A 7,655-nucleotide genomic window follows, 5' to 3' on the forward strand; every position below is an offset into this window, starting at 1 on the left:
GCCTCTCCTTTTTTTCTTTTTTTTTTCTGGTATTTATCTTCTATAATAGAAACTGTGTAGCCTTGAGTGGAGCCCAGGTTCGGCCAGGGCAGGCGGGAAGCTTGGCTTCCTCCCTCGCCAGGGGCAACCCAAGCCTCCTGCTCGCTCTAGTTCCATGGCTGCCGCCATCTTAGTTGGGTTAATTTGCTTACTTGCTCCTGATTGGCTGGTGGGTGTGGCTTGTGGGCATGGCTTGAGCATAGGAGGGACAGTTAATTTGCATGTTTCTCTTTTATTATATAGGATTTGTTAGAAAGTTTATTGGATTTAGTATAGATCTTCTCTGTCTCTTGGTTTTGTTGCTTTATTCTTAGTAATCTATACTAATAAAAGGGTAATATGCTAATTAGACTGGATGTCCTTTTGGACAAAGCCATGGTGGTGGGTGCCAAGGCAGAGGCAATTAGGGGTGATCAGGCCGGCAAGGGAGAGCAGTTAGGGGGATCAGGCCAGCAGGGGAATGCAGTTAGGTGGTTCAGGCTGGCAGGGGAGAGCAGTTAGGGGGATCAGGCTGGCAGGGGAGGCCAGTTATGGGGATTAGGCCGGCAGGGAGAGCAGTTAGGGCAGCCGTGGGCAAACTACAGCCCGTGGGCCGGATCCGGCCCTTTTGAAATGAATAAAACTAAAAAAAAAAAAAAAGACCGTACCCTTTTATGTAATGATGTTTACTTTGAATTTATATTAGTTCACACAAACACTCCATCCATGCTTTTGTTCTGACCCTCCGGTCCAGTTTAAGAACCCATTGTGGCCCTCGAGTCAAAAAGTTTGCCCACCCCTGAGTTAGGGGGATCAGGTGGGCAGGGGAGAGCAGTTAGGGGGATCAGGCAAGCAGGCTGGTGAGTGGTTAGAAGCCAGCAGTCCCAGATTATGAGAAGGATGTCCAACTGCCGATCCCACAGGGATTGGGCCTAAACCGACGGACATTCCCCGAGAGGTCCCGTATTAGGGTGCAGGCCGGGCTGAGGGACACTCCCCCTCCTCTGCATGAATTTCATGCACCGGGCCTCTAGCTATTATAGTTACCCCTTTAAACTAAGGTCTGTGAGCAAGGTACATAAATACCAAGTCCCTACAATTCTAGATGAACAAAGCTTATGTCTTAAGTTGTATTTTTCAAAGGTTCAGGTTTTTCTGAGTAAACAGGGTTATGTAGCATGATATACTATACCTTTTACTTAAATTGTTCCATAAGGAATAGGCACAGTTTAATTTTGAAAGGTGGGGAAAATCATTACCGGCACTATATACATAGCTTAATTTTCCCTAACTATATTTCCTAGGACTACCATAACAAATTAACACAAGTTGGGTGGCTTAAAACAACAGAAATTTATTATCTTACAGTGGAGGCTACCAGTCCAAAATCAAGGTGTCGGTAGTATCTTGTTCCTTGCAAAAGCTATAGTGAAGAATTATTTCTAGTCCTTAGCTTTTGGTGGTTGTCAGCAATCTCTGGTGTTCTTGGCTTGCAGCTGCATCACTCCGGTTTCTGCTTTGTCATCACATGACCTTTCACCCTCTATCTCCTGTCCTGTGCCTGTGTCTGTGTCCCTCTTCTTATACCTATCATTGGATTCGATTTCACCCTAATTCAGTATGACCTCATCTTAACTTGATTACATCTACAAAGCCCCTAAGGTTGCATCCACAAGTACTAGATAGTATGATTTGAACACATCTTTCAGGTGGACACACTTCTATCTACTACAAGTCCATATCTTATTTAGGCTGCTGATGACAAGAAGATGAAGATTACAATTAGAAATAATTTCTGAGGTATTTAAAATTTTGTTTTTGAAGTAGTAGTAATCCTTTTTCTTAATATATTCTTTTCCCTTAACACACTTTTGGTTTGTTGAGGTACCTTACTATTTAAAACCAATAATATTAAAGTCACTTGTATTGGAACATAATAAAGGTGAGAAATTCAGTTAGTATTTAAATAAATATGCCAAAAAGTGATATGTCTGCTGAAATAATAGGATTTTCTCTCATATCATTTCTTAAAAATCTATGGTCTTCATAAAGCAAGCTCATTGTATGGGAAGGAGCATTCTTTAGACCATTGGTTCTCAACCTTCCTAATGCTGCGACCCTTTAATATATTTCCTCATGTTGTGGTGACCCCCAATTTTATTGTTACAAATTGAACATAATTAAAGCAAAGTGGTTAATCACAAGAACAATATGTAATTATATATGTGTTTTCCGATGGTCTTAGGTGACCCCTGTGAAAGGGTCGTTCGACCCCCAAAAGGGTCACGACCCACAGGTTGAGAACCACTGCTTTAGACCAACGATTTTCAACCTTTTTCATCTCCTGGCACACAAACTAATTACTAAAATTCTGTGGCACACCAAAAAATATATATATTGCCAAACTGACAAAAAAATAGCTATATTTATTCATTCACACTGGGCAGCGATTATGTTTGCAGTTGTCTTTTTTTTTTTCACAATCTAAAGGAAAAGAGGTCAGGGTTCCTAATAGGTATTGTAGATTTAAAAAAAAAAATTGTGGCATGCTGGTTGAAAATTGCTGCTTTTCACTGATTCCCCAGAGATCACTGCATTGCCACTTTGAAGCATTTGAAAAATACTGGAAACTGAAAAAGGAAAATAGGAAGCAATTCTGAAGGAATATCTTTTGGGAGCTCAATGAACAATTATGAAACACACAAATTACTGATAATTACCAAGTAAAGTGATGTGTCATTTCACTTTATATATGGAAAGGGCCACTGAGGAGATACAGGTAAAAGGCAAGAGTTGTCCATAGAGCACTGAGAACATGTACAGACAGCAGTTGTAAAAAGGAAAAAAGAATGGCAGGGATTAGCATTAATGACAGCAATGGCCTAGAGTGCTCATTAAACTGATCTCACTTAGCATAGAGATGATTATTTGTTTTCCTAGCACCCTGTCAGGCACAGAGAGTAGGCACTTAGGAAAGGTGAAGAAAGGAACTCGTGACAGAATGAAAAGATAATAGTGTTAGTTGAGAGAGTAGGCTTAAATCTCAGCACTGCCATTTGTTAGTCATGTGACTTTGGGCAACTTCTTCAACCTTTCTGTGTCTCAGTGTCCTCATTTGTAAAATGGGAATGTTTTCCCATTTGACCTTTAGGATTGAGCAATCAATTGGTTTGAAACCAAGCAGCTAACTTGGTACTAGTCTTGTACTGACATTCCTTCCATTTGCCTCATTTCCCTTGTTTCTCATTCTTCGTTTTTGACATAGCCTGACTGAAAAACGAACAATAATATGCTTTGTTTAAGGCTCTGCTTTTTGAGGAATCTACTAGGTGAGATTTTTAAAGTACAAACTTTCTAAATTACCAGAGTGAATACTCATCAGATAAAATATGGAAACCACAGATCATTTAGTGAAACATTTTTAAAAGCAATACAAACAATCATAAAGAGCTAATATGTTAATTAGACCAGATGGTGGAACGAACTTCCAGAACGACCAGTGGGCGGGGCCATGAGGTAGCTGGGGCCGCGATGGGCCAAGGCAGCTGGGGCTGCGAAGGCCCAGCCCTTTGCACGAATTTCGTGCATTGGGCCTCTAGTGCTAACATAAAACACAATGACTGCACAAGGCCAAATCTCCTATCAGCAAGTACAAATGTTCTAAAATCACTGAAATTGGATTTTAAATACCCAAAGCCTAAACATATGCTGTTTTGAAATAAAGTTACTCAGCAATGTTGAAAATAAAAGAATACAGAAAAGCATATTGAGCTAACAAAAGAAAAAGAAGACAAATCACAATGTTCGCATTGGAAAAGATTCAACACATTACAAATGGGGAAGAAGGGCATGTTGTAATGTTCAAGAAAGCAATCCTTAGTCAAGGTCTGACAGTTGTGAATATCTCTATGCATCTGATAGCATAGTATTCAAGTTCATTAAGAAAAACTTCAGGCCGAAACCGGTTTGGCTCGGTGGATGGAGCGTCGGCCTGCGGACTGAGGGGTCCCAGGTTCGATTCCGGTCGAGGGCATGTACCTGGGTTGCGGCACATCCCCAGTGGGGAGTGTGCAGGAGGCAGCTGATCGATGTTTCTGTCTCATCGATGTTTCTAACTCTCTATCTCTCTCCCTTCCTCTCTGTAAAAAATCAATAAAATATATTTAAAAAAAAAAAAAGAAAAACTTCAGAAATTACATTAATAAGAAATGCATTAGTATAAGGAGACTGATCCATGCTTTCCAACCCATGACAGCTCAAATGGACAAGAGAAATATATGGGAGATGTTAATGCTATAATTAATGAGATATAATTGATTATATGTATAAATATATATATATATATGTATATATAAAGTTCTATAGTCTAAAAGCAGTTTTCCAGTGCCCAAGGAATGTTCATAAACATATATATATATATATATATATATATATATATATATATATATATATATATATGTAAATATTTCTCTCTTTTCTCCGTGTCCAGCACGGCTAGAGAGCAGTCTGGTCCCTGAGTAGGGGCGGCTGGGGATTGAGAAAATGGAAGAAAGAGACAGACACAGAGGTGGAAGAAAAAAGCTGGGTCTGGGTGGGACCACTGATATCTGATGGAGAGACAGGGACTGGGACCCAGAGCCGATACAGCATGTTTATTTTATACAGCAAAAAACAGGAAGTTTTACTTCAAGACAAAGGAGATTATGTGCATTCTTGGGTGGGCCCGAGTCATATTCATTCCTGGTGCTTGGCTGGATTTAAATAACAAAACCCGCCCCCTGGCACCTGGGCTGAAGGTCAAGCTGAAAACACTCCTGCTTTTTGGCAAAGTGGCTTTGCCAGGACGTGGCTTTGCCAACATCACTGGCTTCAGCTGACAATAATTAAAGAAATGCCCATGTGCCTTCTCTCTCTCTCTCTCTCTCTCTCTCTCTCTCTCTCTCTCTCTCATATATCCACAAAGGAAAATAAGTTTAAAAGTAGAAATAATATAAGCAATTTCTATGATAATATATTAAAGTAGAAAATAAATTTGTGGAACAGGAGAAAAACCTTACCACATAGAACTTGTTATTTAATGTCAGATGTAAAAAGCAGTGTTAGAGATAAAGTTGGTCATGACAATTATAAAATTCTAAACTATGTTTACACATCACTTCAAAATATATGCATAAAATAAACAGAATTACAAAGACCACTGAATTATACATCTACCATAATAGTTGGAAAAATTTAGTACACATCTTTATTGATTAATCAATCACCAAGGTAAAAATTAGATAGGATATGTAAGATTTGAACAACAAAATTAACACGTTTGTTTTAATATATCTACAACTTTGTGTCCAACCGCTTTTAAATTTACATTCTTTCAAGTTATATTGAACAAGTTATATGTTTTGAAATCAGAGAATATAAAGCTTCCAACTTTTTTTTTTAAATTCATTGTCCCTTGAGATTCCATACAAATTTTAGGATGGCATTTCTATTTCTGTAGGAAATGCCATTAGGATTTTGATAGAGATTGCATTTATTTTACAGATCTCTTTGGGTAGTATGGACACTAATTATTTTCTTCCTCTTATTATCCAATTTGTATGTCTTTTTTTTCCTTGTCTGATTTCTCTGGATAAAACTGTTAGTACTTTGTTGGATAGAAGTGGTGAGGGTGGGCATCTTTGCCTTGTCCTGATCTTAGAGGATAAACTCAGTCTTTCCCTCATTGAATACAATATTTGCTGTGTTTTTCATGTATGGCTTTTTCCGTTAGGTTCACTTCCTTCTAGTCCTGGTTTATTGAGTATTTTTATCATGAAAAGATGTTAAATTTTGTCAAATTCTTTTTCTGCATTGATTGAGATGATGGTGAGATTTTTGCTATTCATTTTGTTAATGTGGTATTACATTGGTTGATTTTCATACATTGACCCATCATTGCATCCAGGTATTAATCCCACCTTAAAAACTTATGCTAATAAATTTTATGGGGTATGGTCGTGATACATATCAGTAGTGCCGAGTGGCTAAGCACATAGATTCTAGCCACATTTTGAAACACTCACTAAACCCTTGTGTTAGAGAAAGTTAACTGTCCACCAAAATTCAATTTTCCTTTCCATAGACTATAGTATAGTACTGGAATATGATTGCTACTTAAGAATTTTATCAGCCCCTTTCAGTTAGACTATTTCTTAATCATGGAATATGATTGGGATTGATGCTTGCCATTTGAAAGCCAAGACTTTCAGCAGATGTACTCTCATTGTGGAAAGCAGAAGGTCCCCCCCCAAAGATTCTAACCCCTGTGATGTTATATAATAAGGGAATATTAAATTGCTAATTATCTGACCTTAAGATTATCTTGGATAACCTAGAAAACATCCAGGCCCAATGTAATCACAGGAAGAGAGCGGCAGAAGACTCAGTGTCAGAGTAATGTGTTCTGAGAAAGAATCCACCGGCCATTGTTGGCATTAAAGATAGAAGGGAATCAGGAGCCAAGGAGTATGGGTAACCTCTAGAAGTTGGAAAAAGCAAAGAAAACATATTTTCCCCTATGGCCTCCAGAAGGAATGTAGCCCTGCCAATCCTTTGACTTTAGCCCATTGAGACCCATTGCAGACCTCTGTCCCCAGAACTGTAAACTACGTTTGTGTTTGTTTAAGCCACGGAGTTTGTGGTAATGTATTACAGCAGCTATAGGAAATTTATACTTTCTTCCACTCTCCTTTTCTTTTGCCAACAGGATGCAATTGGTGAAACCATAGGTGATGGTTGAGCCACAAGATGGAAGGATCCCAGACCTCTGGATCACCAATAAAGCAAAGTCATCTGCTGACTTAAAACATACACTTTGAACTCCTAGGTGAGATATAAACTTCTATTGTGTTTGAAAGATGACACTTGTTACCACTGTATATCCCATCCCAATGAGTAGAACTCTGTATTCCTCAGTTTTCTTATTTTTTTAAAGGAGAGAATAACAATAGTAGCTACCTCAAATAGTTATTGTGACAATTAAAAGTTAATATATCTAGCCCAGCTGGCGTGGCTCAGTGGTTGAATATTGACCTATGAACCAGGAGGTCTCAGTTCGATTCTCAGTCAGGGCATATGCCCGGGTTGCAGGCTTGATTTCCAGTGTGGGGTGTGCAGGAGGCAACTGATCAGTGATTCTCTTTCATCTCTCCCTCTCCATTCCTCTCTGAAATCAGTAAAAATACATATTTTTAAAAAGTTACTATATCTAAAGTATTTAGAATGATTCCTGACATACTGTAAACACTAAGATTACAAACACACATGAACACATGTACAGACACACAATTTATAGTATCTCTTTTAAATATCAAGCAAACATTCTAAATAATAAAATGGCTAATTGGTAGATATAATCCAGCAGTACACTGATAGAATAATAACCATGGCCCAAGAGTGGTTTTATTTTAAGGAAAAATACAAATGCTCAATATTAGGAAATTTGTTAATATCATTCACAATTAGAAATGAGTGGGAACTAGTTTCTTTCTGGCTTATAAATTAGGGATAATTTTTATAGCTTTTCCTTTTTGGAAGGAGGTGAGCATTTTTTCATAATATCCCAACAAGATTTTAACACTGTAGATTATAGAAATAAG

The sequence above is a fragment of the Myotis daubentonii genome, chromosome 1, assembly GCF_963259705.1.
Source record: "Myotis daubentonii chromosome 1, mMyoDau2.1, whole genome shotgun sequence".
NCBI lineage: Eukaryota > Metazoa > Chordata > Mammalia > Chiroptera > Vespertilionidae > Myotis > Myotis daubentonii.